The sequence below is a fragment of the Mercenaria mercenaria genome, chromosome 11 (genome assembly GCF_021730395.1).
Source record: "Mercenaria mercenaria strain notata chromosome 11, MADL_Memer_1, whole genome shotgun sequence".
NCBI classification, from domain to species: Eukaryota; Metazoa; Mollusca; class Bivalvia; order Venerida; family Veneridae; genus Mercenaria; species Mercenaria mercenaria.
The window spans coordinates 24,639,885-24,663,586 of NC_069371.1; the positions used below are offsets into that span (position 1 = coordinate 24,639,885).

The window sequence follows — 23,702 nt, forward strand, 5'->3', positions numbered from 1 at the left end:
ATTTATACTGTTAAAAGCATAATGATTTAGATGTCTTGTAAATGGACATTCCAATTCGCATATGCTATACGATGATAGTCCACTATATGACAAATTGTTAAGCCAAGGTGACTGATAATAGTAAAGGTAGTATACAGTACTCATGGACATCGCCAATGATAAATGACAATTTACTATTTTACCACTACCTTATTGAGATATTGTAACTAAAAATAGTTGTTCCCTAGTTTTAAGATATCTGTTACATTTCATTTTCATTTTGAGACGGAAAGGTCATGTATTTTATTGGAGTATAAATGCTAGTTATAAAGTAGTTGCAAATACTTAAGCGATGTGGATAATATAACCGTTCACAGATACAGTGAGAAAGTATATCTTCTGCAAAGGTATGTGTTAAGTATTTCAAAATTAATAAATTAACACATCACTCTGATGAAGCATTTTATTCTATCTAAAGATTGACACCGTTTCAGTAGAAATTTAAAATGTTACGTTATTGACAGAAGGCTAAAAACTTTAAATAAAGTCGGATATTACCCACGCGGTTTAAACAACTAGTGCAAACTTCAAAAGTACACAAAGAGGGTGGTAAAAATGAAAAGTAGTTCATACCCGAGATTGTAACGTTTGATTGTATAACTATTTAGGCCAGATGTTTATAAATTAGTTTTATGTGTCGGCTGAATAAGTTATTAATGGACAGTTTTCACATTTGTATATGTTAATTTAGACACCAGAATAAATGTCAGAGCGTCTTTAATATTTTAACTTAAGTGTACAGTTGCTATACTGTACATGTATTATATACACGTGATATTACATCCCTTTCGCCTTTCCAATTTTAAGTCGTTAAATCGTTCTTTTTCATATCAATAAAATAAGCATGTTTCATCATTGTGTAAAATGATAATATCTGCAAATGGTTAAATGAAGGTAATTTGACATATTTCTGAAGGATTCTAAGTAGAAACAGTTTTGTCCAGTTTGACCTGCTTCCCACTACGGTATGAAATTTACTTTCGAAATCAACAACGAGTGGCGCCGAGCACATTTTTGCCATCCTGGTAACTGATATTTTAACAACCAAGCCATTTCAAAACCGTATACTGTAATGTGGCGTACATATACTATCGAGTTTTATTTCAAATTGGTACTTTTCTAAAATCGGTTACATATCTTGTACTAGAAAAGAACATTGGCCTTAAATTTCCAAAAGAATGTTAAACTTTGTAAAAAAAACTTTTTAACCTAAATATGCTATACACTCAAAACTGATTTGGTAATGTTATGAGTTTTGAAGAGAAACACCTTTATGCACATATTTCATTCAAATTATAGGCAGTTTAAAAAATCTGACTCATTCAGAGTTGTATTTCATTAAATAGGCATTTTGTCTTAAACAGATTATCTACTTTGCACTCAATGTGGTGTAGGTAGTGTATCAAATTTGTAACATGAAAACTCTAATTAGACAAATAAATGACATTGTAGAATGCATTTTTGTCATGTTTGAAATATCACGATGTGTCCAAAATGCCTAGTAGATGCTCTGTAACGCAGTGTATGAGTAATAAGATAATTTTGGAAATTAAAAGTGAAAAACTTCTTACTTCCAACCTTAAAGACCTTCACAACGTTTTACAGTATAAATGATACTTTTTCCAGATTAACGGGCGTCCTTATTATTATATTATTGGTTTATTTGACTCTTTACTTGTATAAAAGATGACCTTAAACACAGTCCGTGTGAGCGCACTGACCCCTGTAAGTCCTCAAACCATAAAGCCATAAACCGACTTTAAGGGGACTCTTTTAATAGACAGTATGATTCCAGTAGGACAACTCCCGATGTCAGTAAATATACATCTATAGTATATAATATGCTTTTTTATAAACAATGACAAAGCTTGTTTGCAGTTAAATAATATTCGATTAATCCGGGTTTTGGAGAAAACTCGCTTTAAATACCCGGTTAGGCCACTATATCCTGGAAAAAATTGGATATTTCAGATTATACATGCGGAAAATATGTTAACAAAACTCAGTTAAATAGGACATGATTAATCGAGGCACCACGAGGAAAACTTGACATAGAATACCGCATCAATAGCTGCTTGTCTCCTTTTGTTAAAGTAACCGTGTTTTTACAAAGGGCGTTGAATAATTTATTCTTTGTATCAGCAAAAAAAAAAAAAACCTTTAAAGTTAATGTTAACGTTGATGCGTATCTTATGCAATAAGGCTAAGGTCGTTGTACTGGCTCTCTTTGAAGTGAAAAAAATGATTAATAGTTTCCCAAGTAAGTTATAAACTTTTGCACATTTATTTTAATAACTATATGTAACACAATGTCGTAAACATTTTTCATCTTGTAGCTTTTAGCTCCGTTCTAATACAAATCTAAATGTGACTTGGTCGAAACCTTTTAATGATTTCAGTCAAATATTTTCATGTTTTATAGTTTAAACTTTTTGACATATGACAGTAGAATACAGCATACTAGTACATACCGTTTTGATAGACATTCTACTTTAATATATCAGTTACTGTTTGAATCTGTTATACCTTATTCAAAATGTATTTTCATGTATGATGGTAGGACAATTTAAAATCGAAGCTGTATTTTAATCATGTGAAGTTTATGACTGAAATACTGTTGAAAAACGGCGTTAAACTCAAAACAAACAAATAGGCACACATGCTATTAGGAAAATCAAAGTTCTGCGTGACATTTTAGAATTCCGTTGCTAAATTGTGCGGTAGTTAGAATAGTTCTTAATCATCTGACCCTTCCAAGGCGGTGTTCCTATTTCTGTCTTGCTTTTGTCCATACCTTTATATATTACGTGCGTTGGTATGCTTATGTTGACGATGTTTTATCATCATCGCTTCCACAATCTTGTATTGATTTCATTATTAAATGCATCTTGCTGATCACCTTGTGTTATAAATTTCGACTAAATTGTTTGATCTAAGGTTGCTCCACATTTTTCATTATTTATTCTGATATAGTTATGCAAATTTACAATAACTTTTTCATGGAAAAGGGGAATCAAACATAAAGAATAAAATTGACTTTACTCTTTATACTCTTTTAATGTAGGACATAATCATCTTGTAAAGCAAATTCTTCCCGGTATATTACACGGATAAGCTGTCATTTACACTATCTAGCAAATTCAAATACTCGAGTTTCATGTAATGTTTTTTTTATTTCAGTTCTATTAGGTTTCAAATTTGTTCTTATGATACAATGTGTTTTATACTTGTTATTGTTTAACCCTTATCCTGCTAAATTTCTATAATGAACTAGTCCATCTTTCAGATTGGTCAGTATCATTACTTGTTAAAAGGGGTGCTTAACAAAAAGATTCTGACTGAATTGGGAACATTGCAGATCTTGATCAGACTGCACGGATGTGCAGGCTGATCATGTTCTACACTAGTCGCAAAGGCAGACTCAATCGTGGCTAGCATGATAAGGGTTGAAAGTCTTTATGGTAAATGTTGAGGATCCACGCACAAATATCTGTTTGATAATTCTTGTAAAATACACATTAGCTGCAGAAGTAAATATCATAAAGTAGTATACGGTGTCGGCCCAGTACAATATCTCCTTCTTTGCTGTATAGTAAAACAAGCACTTTTGGACATGGATTGTGAATTTCACAACAAAATTGCAGCATTGACAGCTCTGTATTTCTGAAGAGTAATACTATCCCAGTCAATATATCACGGAAAAACACCACCATCAACGATGAACGTTTTTGCTACACATCAAAGTATCTAGTCCATGTTTAAATTTCCCACTGACATCTGTCATGGCCACCAGTCTGGTGTAGTTTTTTTAATCCTTCCGCACAGAAATGTAATCCTGAAAAACACACATAAAACAACTGTTAAAGACATCAGAAAAGACAAAAAATGTACACAGTATCAATAAATACATTTGGAATATAACATGTCAAAGTAGGATAGCGTTAAATTGGGAACTTCAAAATTTTAAAGAACTACTTTCTAGGATACAAGGACCCGGAAGTACTTCTATACCGGTGTGAAACCATACTGACGGTATTACGGTAATCACGTACCATTGGGACCATAATGTAGAAATATGTGTTACTGAGTAAAGAAATGCATTTTTAACCGAATATTAAAAGCTGTTTTCTTTTTTTATTTAAAAAAACAACAGCCTAACGATTCGAACCTCTATTATTTCGGTCGTAGTCATTTTGACATGTTAAAAGAACAAATTTAGGGTGCTCATATTATTTCCCGAGATGCTAAATATTGGGCAGTTTTACTGAATAGTGTTTTTCCGCAATTCACTTTTTGTTTTGTTATCTTGGAGACACCTCAAAGATGGGAAAAAGTCAGTTTTTCTTCGCTATTAAAGTGCGCTATCTACCGCTTGTTCAATACCATGTGTTTGGACATAACTTACTATAATTTTAAATTAAAAAGGACTTAACTCATTATGAGATGAAACTAAAAGGAGTTAGCTCAGTATGTTATAAAGCAAAATGTTAGAATATCAAGGTGAAAATGCTGATTTATCATTGTAGTATTTAAACTCCGGGACCGCAGTGTGTAACCGATGTCTTTAAAGGCCTGCGAACTTTATTTCAAGGACAGCAATAGATAGCTCTATCTGAGACGAATTTAGGGGTCTATATATTTCTTGATATCTAAGCACATTACAAGAGTAAGGCGACGAAATGTTAAGTCGTACACACGTTTCAACGTTATTGTCAAACAAATATTTGACAGGTACAAAAACGTTCTTGAAAACTGACATATCATTATTCAGTAAAAACTGAAAATAAATAATCGATTTTCAAATCCATTATCATACTTCAGTTTATGAAATGGGAAGTGTAAAGCTACAAAAAAGCAAAGTCATCATTATGCAGTAAAATGCGAAGTCAAACTAGGTAACATTTTTGCAATATAACTGCACCCAAGAAATCATTCCTAATGCCCCTTGATTGAGTTGTACTAAGAATAAACGCAATATACGCGTAATAAAATAACCATTAACAACAAATGAAATTGATTAACATTTAAATGGTATCAAGTGTCATATCAGAATGGAACTTTGCCCTTTTTTAAAAAGTAAAACTAAACGCAGTGTGTTCCATTAAGTCTTTTCTACACAAAGTTCCGCTAATAAAAGCATAAATCATAATTAATTTTCTCACTAAGTACACCTCTCATAGTTTACAAGTATTTTAAGGTGTACATACATTATATATAACATTGCGATGCAACTGCTATAGGAAGCATATCAAATCTACCTAGCGATGTTTCCATAAGTGAACATTTCTACTAGAAGGAACAGCAGAACATTATTTAGCAACTTATTTACTTCTCGTGGATTAAAGTAAACACATGTACGTATTTGTTAAAATCTTAGCTTTGTTAATGTGAATCTCTTTGACGTGATCTTGTAGAGTGTTCAGTATTATAGGATTAAATTATTTTTTTTGGTGTTCACGCAAAATTTAAACTCTAACGAATAATGCATACACTGAATAAAATTCGGAAGGGGCGTTATCTGAAATGCTTGCATTTAAAGGCATGCGTGCCAGTTGTTGCCCTGCCCAAATGTTTTCTTCTGTTCAAATTTCACATCACATGTTTGTGACTATTTACAGCGATCTGACTCGACGTGCCGGTATTTCGATAGGAGTTTCGTTTAAAACCAACGAAAAAACTAAACCTTTCAAATACAACGTAGACATTTTTACATTGTTTTCTGTCAAAAGTATTCGCAAGATGAGGTCCAGCTACTGCAATATACAAGTCGAAAAAGAAGACTTCCTTTTCTGTAAAATTAGACGATGGTACATCTACTTTTACTACACCGGTCTGTCAGTCTCGGTTATCTTAAACAGTATTCATAACAAAACGGGCCGCTGACTAACTTTTACAAAAAGCTAAATTTTTTAATGATATTACACTTTATTCATAAAGACAATAATGCAATGTAATATAGACACACTAAAATGTTACATTGACAAATAACAGTTTAACATGGACATATTGCAATGCAACATGGATATACTGCAATCATGTAACATGGGCAAGTATCAATATAACATACTGAAATGAAGTAACATGGAAAAGTAAAAACAAAACGTACAGTGATGTATTACGTAGCGTAGATCAACTACAATGTAACAGATGCTAAAATCAATGTAATGCACAGACAATGTAGAAGTGTCAGATAAGCCAACCATATATTATAGAAACCTGGTGTATGGAAAGTTCATTCTAACTGGAGCATTAAACTGACATAGTAAAACCAAGAAACGTAAGACATGTATAGTTCTCCCGTCATGTAAAATACTGTTATGTTTACATATTGTCGCTAGAGAAATTTGGTTGATTTCAGATTTTCTTAATGAAGAAAATACAAATCTTCAGAAAAATTTAACTTTTGAAAATAAACATTACTTCTTTGTTTGATACTAACAGGGCGCTATATAAATCTGGTATTATAATAACAGCAATATTTTATGCATGTGGTTCTGGGACGATCTGTGTATAAAAAGAATTGGAACCACTGCCTTACCCTTGCATGATCGTAAAAGGTGACTAATAGGGCCTTAACACTTGGTTATGCTGTAACTCTTTGATTCCAGCATGTATGCACATTTTGATTCCATACCTCATGTTTTTATTTCGATGTAAATGAGATGTGAAACCAAAATTTGTAGTCCTGTTTGGCGCCATATAACATATACTGTGTTGGTGCGCCGTGAAACTCAAATAAATAAATAAATTTATGACAGATTTGTTATTATTATTTGCACAATACAAGCTCAACTAAGTTCTATAATGTAAAAAAAGAAAGAAATTTACTTCTAAATAAATTTTAACATATTTGTGGTATTGCGTCTGCAAGTGGCTTTTGCCCGTAAATGCCATTTTCTGCAACGACTTATAAAACAAATGCAAATTTCCAGCGAATTGAATTTATCCAGTAGTAAAACCCAACACATGATCAAAGATAGTCTTTCACTAGATAGTATGGGCATTTTTTATTACTTGTTTGCTAAATCCGTACGAACTTTCTTTACACCTTCCACAAGCATAAAGCGACAGAACACAGAAAAAATTGAATATAATATATAAAAATAGTTATGGTAAAGTCGGTTACGCCTTCCAATCGATTAATCGGCATAATCCATTTAAACGACAGATGCAAAAATCGGACATAGCCGTATAATCGGTTACTGTAAACGCGAATCTATTAATAAAACTTTACACTGGCTTTAAACATTTATTGCATTGTTATGTTGAAATACTTAGCATGTGAGCCACAAAAAATCTTATTATTTAATATTTTTTATCACCATTGGCCTGCAATTGATAAAAAATTAAACTGTACAAAGAATTACTTGCTTAGAAATTTATTATTTGTTAGTGAAGTATATATCTTATGGCATGTTTTACAGATGGAGAGTTTTTGACCATGTTCATTACAAAATTGTATAAGATAAAAAAATACCTTACAGTATATTGACCCGAGCTCAGTGATGTTTTAAGGTAGTGAATGAAATTACGTACTCTCCTATAAGATTCCGGCATTCTCCGGGTTTGTACGGAAAGTCATATGCTCATTCAACTACATTTACGTTTAAAGAATGCCGAATTGCAAAACACGAGTACGTAAACATACGGAAATTGCCGAATATCATTACATTTCCACTTCCTTATAGGCAAGCGTTTTCGGAAGCAATCGTCGTTGTAGAGGAGTTAGTACTCTGCGTAGTTTCATCTTGCTAAAATGCCACCAAGATACATAAATACTTGAAACAATGTGGTCAGATAAAACTAAATTATCTTGCGTAGAAAAGTGAAGTCAAGGATTGTGATTGTAAATGTAACGCCGACGAATATCTAGTGATTGCCAGTTGCCACTTATATAAGGTAAACTACAGTGCTAGATAGTCTCACATGCATATACTGCAAACAAAGCCAATCGGCTTAAAACAAAGTCACACTGACATATGTACAGCGAGTAGGTTAATTTGATATATTCATATTAATTTATATTCTATTGGTTTTGCATGATAGCTTTGTTATAACTTCTAATAATTTCTTTAATTGGAGCCTATAACACGTTGTTTGATAATTACTATAAAAATAAGGTTTTTGACTTGGTTTGTCTCGTACTTCAATGAAAGATTGGCAAACAATAATGCCAAAGACATACTAAAAAGTGCCAAATCCAAAGCACAAGACACATTCAATGACTGTTGGTACATAGATATTAATGCAAAACGATGACATACGCTTAATATGATTACAGTATCATACAAAAGGCAAAAACATGTTCACATAATTTAATAAGAAAGTCCCAAAAACAAATCTAGCAATTTATCATAGGGGAGAAACATAAACTATGACTGTCATTTATAAACATGCCACACATTAACACAAAAACTTCAAAGAAAATGTAACGCGATAATGAAAATGTAAATCTTATAACACCCGAAATGTCAGTTTAACCTATCGTACTACAAGTATACAACAAGACATGCTATACTTGTAGCAGCATGTTAACATGCATAGGTTATTGCCTGCTGGAAGCAATACACCGTTAATAATCTGACATCGGTATTTAATTATGTAGTACGAGATAATGTTCAGTTTTTGTCATCATCTTTACCCTCTCTGCATATAAACATTATTTTTGTCAATTTTCTAGGCTTTTTCTGAAGCTGTTACATCCATGACCTTCAAATTTATATCGAAAATGCATACATACAAGTTGTACAACATAGACACAAAAGATTTGAGACAATTTCTAAAGTATATAATACAAGAAAAGGACTGTTAAATTAGCTGAATGTTATTAGCCATACAATGATACCGACCAATGCATCAAACCTATTTGTTTAATATTTTGAATATAATTGACACAGTACCAATAATGTTCAAAATAACAATTATCAGTTTTCACGAGTTTTGGAAAATAATACAAAGAAAACGAAAAATGTCTGATAATGCATATTTGTGCATTTTGTGAACTTGAATAAGGTTTTAGAATAGGATCTTGATATGCTATGATACAATCCTATTTTATTTCAATTAATCATTTTATCTAAAAACAGTCGATAAGCGTATATGACATACTCTTATATGGCAAGTAAAACGTCTTCAAGGTACTGGTAATAAGCTTGTTTATAATGAATTCTTTCTTATACCCCAGCAAACTTCGTTTCTAGGGGGTGAAAGGTTTTATATGAAATACTTTCTCCCGTCTGTGCCTGTCCCGTCCTTTCTATGAAACCCACATATACATGTATACTTTGTTGAATCTTGCAATATGTTTGTAGGATTACAAGATAAGTTCACATAATCTGACTTCTGTTTGGACAAACTTTTCTCACCTTTAGTTTTGGAGTGCCTATTCATGTATTAGATGTAAAATTCAAACAAACATCTGAGAGCATAGTGTAAGTCAAATCAAATTCCGTAACTATGCCCTTTATTTTGACAAAACCATTCTCTTTTTAATGTATAAGATAGGCAAATTTGATATATTCTTTGAATATGTCAGAACCCAGTGAATATATGGCACTTGAACTTCACAGCAGGTTAGAATGATTTTTTAAAGAAGATATTTTGGATGACATTTGCATTGATTGTTTCAATAATACTTGTACTTACGAGGAGGTATTTTCTGAAAATGAATCTGATTTAAAGAACGATTCCTCCTCGCCCTCCGTGTTAATTGCTAGCTATAATAGTTCTTCGACTCAAGATACGTTTACCTCTGCTAGTATAAACAAAAAGAAAGAGGAATATTCAAAAAATGATTTTTTAAATATAAAAATGATTTCGTCCGATAAAAAGTTTGGCAATCAAATGCCTATTATAGATAGCCCATTTAATCTAAATGGTAAAGGCTTAAAGATTGCTTGCTTAAATGTACAGCATTTAATGCCAAAACATGACGAAGTTAACTGTATTCTCCAAGGTAACAATGTAATAGATATTTTTGGAATACGTGAAACTTTCTTATCTGATAAGGTTGGTGAACACGAATTATATATTAATGGCTATAATACTGTTCGCCAAGATAGGATAGATAAATCTTGCGGTAGCTTGTTGGTCTATGTTAATTATACCATACCGTTCTTTACGAAGAAATGGTATTGAATCTCATGACATAGAATGTATTTGGTTGGAAATATGTTTTCAAAACACTAAGCCGTTTCTAATTGTCCTTATTTACAGGCCACCTGATTCAACGCAGTCTTGGATAGATCAATTTGAAAAGCAATACTGTAAAGCAATAGACTATTGTAATGAAATATACATGTTAGGCGGTATAAATATTAATTATTCAAATACTTGTGGATTTGAAAATAAGAAGTGGGAATTTTTTGTTTTAAAGTATGGGCTTACTCAATTGATTACTTTACCAACAATAGTTACTAAAACTAGCTCAAGAACTATTGATCATATTTATACTACACATATGGAAAATGTTGTTCAGTCCAATGTCTCAGAATTAAGTTTAAGTGACCATTATCCTGTAAGTTTTATACGTAAAGTCAGTAAACATATTAAATTTGTAAAGCATAAAACCATCACTTACAGATCATTTAGTAAGTTTTCCGAAGACAACTACCTTAATGACTTAGCCTTGTCCGGTATAGATGATGCTGAAACTGTAACAGATCCTAATGAGTGTCTAGATATAATTACTATAAATTAAATGACGTCTTAAACAAACATGCACCACTCAAACTTAAAAGGGTTAAGCGTCTTAAACAACCAGAATGGTATACAGATTCCATAAAGGAAACACGTAGAAAGAGAGATAAGTTTCATCAAATGAAAGATTGGGATTCCTACTAAAAGTCTGATTACAACAAGTAAAAAACAGTTCTTTAATAATGCCATTAAGTCTAAGATGGATTCAAAGCACCTATAGTCTAATCTTAAAAGTCTTCAGCTTCAGTGAAACTCCCTTCAGTTCTCAAAATCAATAATGAAGTCGTAGAAGGCGACATCAATATTGCAAATGCGATGAATGTGCACTTTATACATACCGCGTATCAGTAGGGTTCCTTTTAATGATTCAAGTTAATTTCTCATATCTTAAGTCATTTTGTGATGTGAAATTGAATAATGTGACCTTTAACATTGAACGCATAACAGTCCATGAAGTTAAAAATCTTATTAATAGTTTAGATACAACTAAAGCAACTGATGTTGATGGTGTAGGATCTCGTGTTATAAAAATGTCCTCTGACTACTTAATAAACTGCGTAACCCGTTTAATTAATAAATGTATTGACCAGAGTGTTTTTTTTTCAGAAAAACTTAAAAGAGCCTGTGTACTACCTTTACATAAAACCGGTCCTCTAGACGACCCAAATAATTATAGACCAATTTCTATTTCACCGACTTTATCAAAAATATTTGAAAAGCATGTTGCAAGTTATTTTCCCAGAGATATGCTCTCATGGATCACTTTGACCCTTACAGAGGCCGTTAGTCCTAAAATAAATATACCTTATAACAACCTCTACTCATGAACAATCTCTTGGGTCTTTATCAAATTTGGTCTGTATCATCATTATACCTGTGTCGCCAACTGTTATTTAATTGGGACACCTTAGACCTTTACGGGGCCGCTAGAGCTAAAAGTAAAAACACAACATTAAACGAATTCTTCTTATGAACTGCATGACGAATCTTCATCAAATTATTTGGTCTAAAGCAAAGTCTTAAATTTCTTTTCCAAATTAATTCAATTTGGGCACTTTTCCTCGTTTTGGGGCTGCTGAAGGGAAAATGTAATGCTTTCAAACGACTTCTTACGGATCTACATGAAATGGTCTTTAACATCATCATCATAAGGTCCTCTCCATTGTTTTTTTCAAATGGGAGACCTTAGCGACTTATGGGTGGCGGCTAGAGGTAAATATTTCGAAGTCTTGTTCACATGACCTCCATCAAATTAGATCGGTAGCATCGCATTTTCTCATTAATAGCTGCAAGGATTTTCAATAAAATTAGCCTGCAGCAACATTGTCAGTGACTTTCCCAATTATGTTGAATTGGGCTACTAAGCTACTTTCAGGGCTGCTACAGATGAAAATAGAAATACCTTTAAACGAATTTTTCTCATTAACAGCTTGATGGCTCTTCATCAGACATGGTCTTCAGCATAATTGTAAGATCCTCTCCAAACTGCAATTAAATAAGAGCGATTGACCTTTAAGGAGGGGGGGGGGGGGGGGGGGGCACTATTGAATACAGAAAAACAACATTCAAACAACTTCTCATAAACCGCTTGATTGATCTTTCTCAAATTTGGTATATCACACCATTGGTAGATTATGTCCAAAATGTGTTCAAATTGGCACCTTTAAGGGGTCGCTAGGGCGAAAAGTAGACATTTAATCCACTTCTTCACATGAACAGCGTAGATCTAATAAGGTCATCTCACAAATTGTTAAAGAGTGGCACTGGCCTTTTTCAGGGTTTAGTACAGCTTAAAATATAAATAGTTATCATTAACAGCTTGATGGGTCTTCAGTTAGGTTGGTTTGTAACAACATCATGATGCCCACAAGTTTTCGGCCCCTTTTATGGGTATACACATGATAATAGAGATACCTGTTCACGATTTCTTCCCATGAGCTGTTTGATGAATCTTCAGTCCACTCTGTCTACAGCATCAATGAAAGACCTCCCTCATGTGTGTCTCGATAGGAAAGCCTGGCCCCTTTTAGATGTTGCAACAGCTAGAAATGGAAATGCCTTCAAGCGACTTATTCTGATGAACTGCTTAATGAATCTTTATCAAACATGGTCTGTAGCATCAGCAGAATGTCTTCTTTGATTTTGTTGCAAATAGTAGTGCCTTGACTCCTAAATGGAACTCCATCAAACTTCGTCTTTGGAATCATTGTAATGCTCTCTCCTATCTTTGTTAAAATGGGTCCACCTGGCCCCATTTGGAACTCTAGAGCTAAAACGATTTCTGCTCATGAAGCTCTTGATGGATCTTCATCAAACTTGTTCTGTAGGATCATTGTAATTTCCTCTCCAAAATGTGTTCAAAAGGGGCAATCATTCACTTTATGAGGCCAGTTTAATTGATCTTCATCAAACTTGGTTTGTTAGCATCAGTGTAAGGGTTTCTCCAATTGTGTTTCAAACAGGGCCACTCTGTCCCTTCTTGATGCCGTTATCGCTAAAAAAGAAATACCTTTAAACGATTTTTTCTCATAAACCACCTTATTGATCATCATCACGTTTGGATTGTGTCATCATTATAAGGTACCGTTTGATTGATCTTCATCTTCGACTTGGTCCGTTATATTCTTGTAAATTCTTTTTCAAGTGAATTCAAATGTTTCCTACAGTACTTCAATGCATATGCAATCATCTCATTCCATGTGCGGCTAACCCAGTTATTTGCTTGTTCGACAATGTTTAAGTAATATAAAATAATTTTATAATGTGTTTAAGTATTCAAAGTTTCCTATGTCATTTGGAAATGCATCCTGACTTGGAGCTACACTTTAAGACTCGAAGCCAAGATAATTGTTTCCTACTTACAGGCAGACCCCTGCTTTCATTTGTCCAACATAAAAGACACCAGCACCTTTATTACTTTTGCTATTCAATCTAATGCGTACACTTTAATCTAGTTACGAAAAATGTCTTTACACAATAGATGTTGCTGTATTCAATATTCAAATGTTTTGAAATTTTAGGACTCTGTAATATTTTAAAGCCTCGCATACCGCACTACAATAATTAGGTACATACTGTTTTGCTAATTTGTTGTGAAAATTCAACATATGTATGTATACCTGCTGTTATACTTACATTTTTCTACAACATTTTGTACGGAATCCTGTTCGTACCACTTTAATTCTCGCCTCACCAACACGCGACAATTATCGCATTGTCGCCGTGTCCAAAAACATATATACATGCGAGATTTAACAATCCTCGCGAGGTTTTTATGGCGATTATTATCGTCTTAATTTTCGCATGTCTTTCTTAATTCCCGCATCGGGAAATTGAAATTCCGCTTAAAGAATGATACATAATTGCGAGAATTAGTAACACCTCGCATTGTCGCACTGTCGCTTGGGATTAAATTTCTGGACAAATTGATCGATATGATTCTTCCTGGTTATTATGTATCAATACACCGAAACAAATTTCTAATGACAGTCTCTGCTGATGCCGTTTTCCCTTTTCAATGGTGTAGCAGAAAGTTTCATCCGCGGTGCTTCAGTAAAAAAGTAATGCCTATCACCGGGCGACAATGCTACAATGCGAGGTGTTACTAATTCTCGCAACTAAGTATTATTCTTTAAGCTGAGTTTTAGTTTCCCGATGCGAGAATTAAGAAAGACATGCGAAATTAAGACAATAATTATCGACTTAAACACCTCGCGAGGATTGTTAAATCTTGCATGTATATATGTTTTTGGACAAGGCGATAATTATCGCATTGTCGCGTGTTGGTGAGGCGAGAATTAAAGTGACACGAATAGGATTTCGTAATTTTGAAAGAGATCGGTTGCATTATGTCTAACAGGTGTATTTAATATCAAATACACTGCGGTCAAAAAACATCTATAACATAACCTCGTACTTGACGCGTATGACCTCAAGCTTATATATCAACGCCGATATAAATCCAGTCACTGTAACAAATGATCTTAACTTATTTCAGTTTCATACCTTTAACAAGAGGTGTCACACATAACGCGTGTTCGGTTTCAAAATTATTTCACACCAGTAAACAGTTTCAAAGGCTGACAACTGATGTATGAACCAGGTAGACAATTATGCAACAGCTAAAATAGTTTGTAATGTGATATTTCGCTAAATGCCTCTTGACCTACTGACTGACATCTGTCATTATGCGTACGTTCGAAATCGCACAAAAATAAGATTTGGTTATTGTAACCATGTATATTTATCCAAGCAAGTTGATAAGCTGTTATTTCAGTGTTCTGTCATTCCACTTATCAGGACTTCCGATACTCTTTCATTTGTTTTTCTACTTACTGAAATAGGCTCGTCATGATTTAGCTTATAGATACTCAGACGAAGTTTCCACTGTTGTGAACATTCTTTCAGACCAGTAAAATGCGTTTGAAACGCATAATATGTATTTTACGTAACATGTGTTTGTTTCTTTGTTTGGTTTGGGTTCAGCACCTTTTGTTTTTCAACAATATGGCGGACAGTTAACCTATCCAGTGTTCCTGAATTCTGTATCAGTACCAACCTGTTGTCCGCAAGTAACTGCCACCTTCTACACATGAATCAGAGGTGGAGAACGAGTGATATCGGACGCCTGGAAATCAAACTCATCACCTAGAGATCTGCACTCTTCCTATTGAGCTAATCGGGTGTACTACGTAACATGAATCATCTGATAAGTATACAAATTGAAAATGGTATTTCGGAAATTGCCCGTATCTTCTCAGCTACTTGCTACTATAAAACCGATCAAATGCGCATTTCTTCAGTATTAAACTACCAAAAATATAATGCATGTATTTCTGCAAGACCTCCACTGTTTTCTAGCTTTGCACCCTTAACTTTTACCGCCCAACGATACAAAACATCTGTTTCTAAAACTCCCCTTCAAATACTTGTACAACACACATAGCTGACAGGTATCAAGAGATTGAAATTTATCTTACAATGGTTTCAAAATAAGGCGATGGTGGTTTTCAGTTTTACTTCTGAAGTTGTGGCCTGGTTTTGAAGATGATGTCAACGTTTTTGTTATTCAATATTCTGTCTTTTGTACCTTGCGACCGGTAACGTGAATCGAGTTTTGACCTGTCTGCACGTGTCCAGTTTAGTTGGGATAACATATGTATTTTTGTGTTGTAACATCTATTGAATACATAACCTTTGAGAGCACCTATTTTAAATTATGAAACAAGTGTAAATCCTATTTTATCGTAAGTCTGTAAAAATATGCATACAAAATAGAATCTATTCGCTAAATGAGCTTGTGAAAGGCAACATTTTCTGCTAATTTTAACGTTATTTCTTTTCAAACATTTTTATGTATATATATTTCTGGTTAGTTTGTATAAATTTGTCTTCATATCACAAAACTATCATTTTCACAATTTAATATAATACGCCCGTATGTTAAAATATGTTTTGAAAGAGCCTGAGTTTGAGAATATGACTGTTTTCACCTGTTTACTACCTCTGTTAAAACAACACCTTAAACTGCAAATGCAATTTTAGAAGATCGTGTTGAAGCATGCAACTCACCAGAGAAATACAATAGCAGACTCGGTTTAACTTAATGTGTTATTTGACACCCCGTGTGCCCTCTCGCACCGGCATATATGGAACCGTGTGACTGTATGATTCAAAATGACCAGAAAATAGAATTGGGCTAAAACAGCAGTCATGTTACAATAACGACTGAGATGTATTTATGCTTGTTGAGTTTGACAACACAGACACAGTTTAATGCTAGAATAACGTTTGGGTCCAAACAGCAGATTCTTGCTTGAACAATAGTTGTTTAGACTTTGTTTATGATGACTTTGAGCAACTCTGAATCTAAACAGCAGTTTTATAATAGAATAATGGTTTTTCCCCTGATTTTGTAGCACTGAGTTTAAAAATGGTGTAGAAGACTAGAGATATACAGGTTCCGAAATAGCGCAGTGTATCAGTCTCTGTACAGTACAACAAGGACAGCATAGTCTGCGGCTTTCATATCATCGATAGCCGGGACGGAAAAGTGTTTGGAGGGCCTGGTGTAACCAATATGCTAAAATACAGGTTTTCTATATTTCATATCCTTAAGGACACCTGGCACATTTTTATACAATCTCGCAAGGCATACGTATGTTTTTGACAACACAGAAAATGACGTAAAAAGACCTTCAGCTTTTCCTGAAGGTAAAGAAAATTAAAGTACTCAGGCTAAACTTGAAAACATAAGTCGCATTTGTATTGGTCTTTAGTCAGGGCTCACGCACAGGGGTCACTCCGTCTAAAGGTATGCGCGTGGACTTCGTTTTCGTTTTTGCTAATGGGGAGTAAATTTTCAGCACTTTTTTACGATTTGAAAATACCTGGGCTTTAGCACGACATGTCAGCTTTTTATTTACGAAAACATATTTGCACCCGAAAAAAAAACAACACCAAAACAAATCAATCAGACGCTAATACGTTTTATTACGTTACATGTGCGGAAAGGATATAGACTGTCTTAAAATAAAATGGATCCCCTCGTAGTAGAATAATTGGCCCTGATTACAACATGAATGTAAAAGCAATGCCATGAACATCAACACCATGGATAACGCAAATACAAAAAAATGAGCTATTATCTTTATTTCCAGTAGATGAAAATACAGTCCTTGGTTTCTTTTAAGATATCTTTGAATCCAGTGAATAATCATATAGACGTGTTGATTCAGTTTTGATCTTAAATTATCAAATTTAATCTTTCACACAAAAATATTTTTAATAAATATGAGACATAAATTTTCAGGATCATAAATGAAGCTGGCATATCACAGTTTAGTTTACATGAGCTCAATCAAATCATGACTTCATTTCAGAAAAGTTGTTATACTAACATAAGCCTAAAAAAAAAAAAAAAAAAAAGAAAAAAAAAAGAAGCTAGCCGTCTAATGAAATATTTGTTAGACACGTATTTCCCTGTTTTTGTAAGCAGAAAATACCAGCGTGTGCGCTTCGTCGGATTTTAAGGGATTATCTTTTGTTTGTGTTGTGTTGTGTTTAATGTCCCTTCATGTTGTGAATTGCTCTGCAATAAGTAATATTAACATAAAGAGTCTGTAGAAATGCAAGAAATAATCTTTTTCGTAACTATTCTGATAGTATTTAAAACCTGAAAGCAAAGAACTTGTCACATCTTTCTTATTAGAAAACATATTTGTACACATACTGAAAATACACGAAAAATCTTTCATTGCCGTCTTCATTTTGAATGCAGTCGTTGAAATATGTCCCATTTAAAAAATCAATTGTATATAGTCAGCATTGCATATCATATGAGAGGCAGCGAATAATTTTCTACTAGCATGTCATCCTTATTAAGGAGTATGACAAATATTCTTTTCAAACTTACCGCGCACTACCACCTTTTAAAGTTTATGGCTCCGAAAACAATTTGCAAACAATGTCGTATTATTGCACGTCCAATCATTTATCTTTCACTGTCTGATCGTTTATTTTAACTTTTGGTTTGTCGGATCGCAGATACGTCGGGGGCCTTAGATTGACTATTAATTGCAGCAATCTTTCTTTCTTTCCATGCTTATTTCTTTCCTTTTATATTTCTCACTTCAAAAATCTCATATCATGTTACCTCATAAATACACCCACCAACACATACTTCTATTTCGTAACATTGCCATTATTTTTTACACACCCAAGGAAGACTTGTTTTTAAATCCTATGTATAATTTGCTCACATGTCTTTCATTTGTATTTTTGCATGTATGTACGCACTTTTTTCAAAATAAATACTGTTTGAACCAAAATACACACAACATTTTTTTTGTTAGTATAGAGTAGCATATGTAACATTTATATACACCGGATCCTTCCTTGTTGACATTTAAATAATCTTGATGACGAAATAGTTTCGTTGCCCTTGTAACACTTCTTTGACCTTGCAAAAGCATTGCTGATATTGACAATTTTTTTCTGTTTAACGCAGTTTTCCGCGATAAGAAAGTAAATCTTTATTTGTCATCAGCAGATCAAGAAATAATCGTTCTAGTTTAAGGACAGACTAGATGAATATATTTATAAGCAAACTGATTTTAAATTTAAATAGGTAAACGGCTAAATCGACCACGTGTTTTTGTATTCTATTGACATGTTTTTGAATTATAATAAATGAAGGAGACGCGTAATAATTCATTTCAAATTGTCTATATAATGAATAGCTTATAGTTTTATGAATGTCTTTGAAGGGCTTAGTGCAAGAAGGCCTGGCCCATATTTTGATCGACTACCATCGTATTCTTCGGGGAATTTCCATCTTCTGAATAAGAACATAACTATGACTGCATCGTCATTTGGATAGTTTCTAAACGTAAGAGAAAATTAACCAATGTACTGTTATTAATGTTACCAAAATATCAAGGCTAATAGTGTATATACCGAATCGAGGAATGGTTCTTCGTGACGGTATAGTATTCTCTACTTCCAAAATAGGTGTCAGATCTATGCTTAGTAATATAAATAATTTTCTTCTCGTGCGGAATCCAAAACGTACCCACAAGCAAAAGAATTGCAATTTAGGCTTCATACTCAATTATTCGTTAATTTGTCAATCCATAGATAGATAGATTTATTTGGTATCAAATGTTTAACACAGCATTGCAATAACAAAATGCATATCAGCAATAATAAAAAGCAATAATATTCATTACTATTAATCACCATGTCATGCACACCAATACCAAGGATAGCACAATAAAAAGAAAACAAAATTTCTGTGGCATAACCATGGGAAAGTCATGTATAACTTGTCTAATGTCACATCATATGAGATCACAGATGGCTAATGGATACATGTAATTTAGCTACAGATGTACTAATATGACCTTAAATGCATATAAATAGAATAAATATTGAGCAAAAGTATTTGTGAAATTGCACAGCCATGTTTATACTATTAATACAAACACAAATGATACATTGATAATAATAAATATTTGATACTAAAAGATAAACAGCATTCAGTTGTAATAAAAATGACTTTGACTGATTATATATTATCATTTAGTGCTTAATTCACCACAGAACTGCTGTTTCATTATTAGTCTGCTTATCTTTGCAAAAATTGAGGCCAAAAAATGAGGCCTAAAATTGCCTTTTATAATGCGCGACAGCAATGTTCATACTATGAAAATGTGGAAACAATTCAAGGGGTGGAGGAAGGAGGCTCTGTCTATTTTATAGGTCATAGCATGGGTCGACTGTCATAAAGGTATGATGTTTGCCAGTCATGCTACCTTTTCAATGTAAACTTCCAATTTGTCAGTGATAATTATGAATTGAGAAGTAAAACAAATAAATTTGTGGAGATCTATTAAATCTATGACTGAAAAAATAAGGCTATCGTTTTTCCTACAGAAAAAGCTCAGTTGCGCATGCACTGAAATTTTATTGATATAAAACTATTTTTTCTCAACCCATTTGATTTTAGACAGACTGTACATTTTAAAAAGACAGTTTTGTCATCAGTTTTAATTGTCATGAAATATTTATTCATTTAGTTAATATTAATCACCCGTATGACCATTAACCACTAAGTGTATTTGATCAAAATATAACCTAGTGTTGACATTTCACTAAAATCTATAAAGAAATCCCCTGGAAGCACAGAATGCAGCAAATAAATTCGGTTTGAGTAAGTTCGTTATTATGTTATTGTTATGGGATATTATGAAATGTGCAAACGTTCTCAAGTACTTTCTAAAACGGCCTTTAATATGCTATTGATGACATCTCTATTTCAGTGGTATGCGCATTTGCTTTAGTAATTTCAGGACTGTGTGGGCGTTAGGAAATACTGTCATAACTACGAACAGAAACGTTCGATTGTATGGCCAATGTCAAAATACCTAACAAACTAAGTGTAAGACCATGTTTCAGTAAAAACCGTTGTCTTGGAAAGGAAAAAAAATTGGTCTTCTTTAATACATCGTCCAAGGATGTATCCGCAAAAAAACCCACCAATATCAGTGAAGAAACTATCATGTGATAGCTGTGTTAATATCCAGTACACAAGTCCAAAATCAGAAGATGCGAAAGAATTCCCGCGTTCAATTTTAGGAAAGATGAATTTTCATACACAACGTTTATTTCTTTTGGTATTAAATCTGTGTAATATGGAAGCCCCGGAGGGACAATTGATTTCCGTACTTCTGTAAACATTGATGGGATACTTCTGACAGAAAGCGTACGAGAAAAAGAACATTATGTCGTTTTACATGAAAACAATTCCAATTCTTTAATGAAAATTGTTACATGACCCTTGTCTTTACACTATGGAAGCCCTGGAGGGACAATTGACTTCCGTACTTCCCACTTCTGACTTCTAACTATTGCACTTCTCTCTTCCAACTTCTTGACTTCCTACTTCTTACTTCTAATTTCCGCACTTCTGACTTCTAACTTCCACACTTCTGACTTCAAACTTCCTGACTTTTGAGTTCTGATTTCCAGCTTACACACTTCTTACTTCCGACTTCTTCACTTCTTACTTCCTTTTTCTGACTTCCGCACTTCTGACTTCTAACTTCTGCACTTCTAACTTCCAACTTCCTTACTTTCGACTTCTGATTTCCAACTTCCACACTTCTTATTTCCGACTTTTTGACTTCTTATTTACCTCTTCTAACTTCCGCATTTCTGTCTTCTAACTTCCACACTTCTAACTTCTAACTTCCTGACTTCCAACTTCCGCACTTCTGACTTCCAACTTTCCCTCTCTGGAAGTCGGAAGTAAGAAGTGTGGAAGTCGGAAGTAAGAAGTCAGGAAGTTGGAGGTCAGAAGTGCGGAAGTTAGAAGTCAAAAGTGCGAAAGTTAGAAGAAGGAAGTAAGAAGTCTAGAAGTCGGAAGTAAGAAGTGTGGAAGTTGGAAATCAGAAGTTGAAAGTCAGGAAGTTGGAAGTAAGAATTGCGGAAGTTAGAAGTCAGAAGTGTGGAAGTTAGAAGAAGGAGGTAAGAATTCAAGAAGTCGGAAGTAAGAAGTGTGGAAGTTGGAAATCAGAAGTCGAAAGTCAGGAAGTTTAAGGTCAGAAGTGTGGAAGTTAGAAGTGAGAAGTGCGGAAGTTAGAAGTAGGAAGTCAAGAAGTTAGAAGTGAGAAGTGCAAAAGTTAGAAGACAGAAGTGGGAAGTACGGAAGTCAATTGTCCCTCCAGGGCTTCCATAGTGTAAAGACATGGGTCATGCAACAATTTTCATTTTAGAATTGGAATTGTTTTCATGTAAAACGACATAATGTTCTTTTTCTCGTACGCTTTCTGTCAGAAGTATCCCATCAATGTTTACAGGACAGATATTAGAACATAGTATTGTCAGTTTTACAATTTGGAAAAGCAAAAAAAAAAAAAAAAAAAAAAAAAAAAAAAAACTTAATATGCTGATATGCTGGAATGACATAAAATAGCTAAGAAGAATTATTATCTTCTTTCTTTAATACCAATAATTTATACCATATTTATTTTTACATTTAATATGAGATTAAATATATGCATTTACAATCGCAGTCTCCTTTACAAAACATATTGTGCCATTGAATACGAAAGTCCAAAGATAGTTCCGCAGTTGAACCATTTATAAAAAATATCGTACCTATCAAGAATATCAGAGGTCACGTTTTCCATCAACATTATTAATTAAATAGTGGAAGCTATGAATTTAAGTGGTGGGCGGTAAATAGAAGATACTAAAGTATATTATTATCCCCATTATACCCTCATGAATAAACCTAGAAGGTGACTGTCCCATTTAAATTTCATGTTTGGTCCTTAAGACCACAATTTGTACTAATATCCGAGCATTAGCAGAGAAGGCCGTCCGAGGTCACAGTTTACAAAGATATTGGCAGGCTGCATATGTAGCAAATTGTGATCTCAGATGGCATTATTTATAATATTTTGTTTAACTTAAATAAAGTTTTGTTTTTATATCATCATTTTGTTAATACATAATGAAACACCTATTGCTATCAGTATACGATTCAATCTCCGTCTCTTGTTATGATGTTTACCTGTTACTACATCTAAAAACAGTCCCACGTGGTGTTACCATTACAGGCTGCATGTTGAATTAGAAGTTCGAACTGTAACCTCATAAAACAAAACCATGCAGTGACGTTTAAATCATTCAAGAATTATTTAGTCGGTCAGCTTAACGATCCAACAAGGCAAAGACCCTGGTTACATTGACTTAAAGAATAACTGACCTATTTTTTTCTCCTACGCATTGCTTTGCAAACAAATCATTAACCTTTTGCGCGTACAGAAATAATTTCGTTCCTATTAACTGCTTTTTTCCCGATAAATTCACTTTCATTCAAACAAATGTCTCCATATCAGGCTTTACGTCATGAATGATTATAAGGGTGAAATTGATTACAAACTACGATTTTTACAGTCTAGGCGTTTTAAGCAATTTCAATGATAGTGTGACTTAATAAAGCTCGTGTACCTACTAACCCAAATGATGAAGGGTGTACTGATAAACAGAGAAAACCCCGAACAGATAGAATCACGAAGTTGGCCAAAACTAGCGGCATCTTCTTCATAAATCATTCTATTGTTTGTAACCACACTGGGTGGATAAGTAAAAACAGCATGTAAAAAGTTCTGTTAAAACGCGCAAACATATAATGTAGATTGAATATATATTTTAATCACAATAACGTTTTATTTGATTATGCTTTCGCTGACTGGTTGTTCGAAATATGATTCTATTTCTTTAAAGAATGTTAGTTTTTGCTATCTAAAAAGCGCTTATATTTGTAGTATTTAATATAATGTTTATGGTTCTTTTTACAAGTATCCTTTAATTTATTTTCTATGTTTTGGTTGTTACATAGAATTTCTTTTGTAAAAACACATACATAATTAGTACATCTAATGAGATATAAATGT

General features: G+C 33.5%; 1 protein-coding gene across 1 annotated transcript in view; it reads left to right on the plus strand.

The window, feature by feature from the left end:
- The first annotated feature begins 262 nt into the window (after positions 1 to 262).
- Positions 263 to 23,702, plus strand: part of LOC123531949 (uncharacterized) — a 60,788-nt gene continuing 37,348 nt past the window's right edge. Inside the window, exon 1 of the mRNA XM_053518743.1 lies at positions 263 to 386. The gene's annotated coding sequence lies outside the window, so the exon portion shown is untranslated. The remainder of the gene's footprint in view (positions 387 to 23,702) is intronic.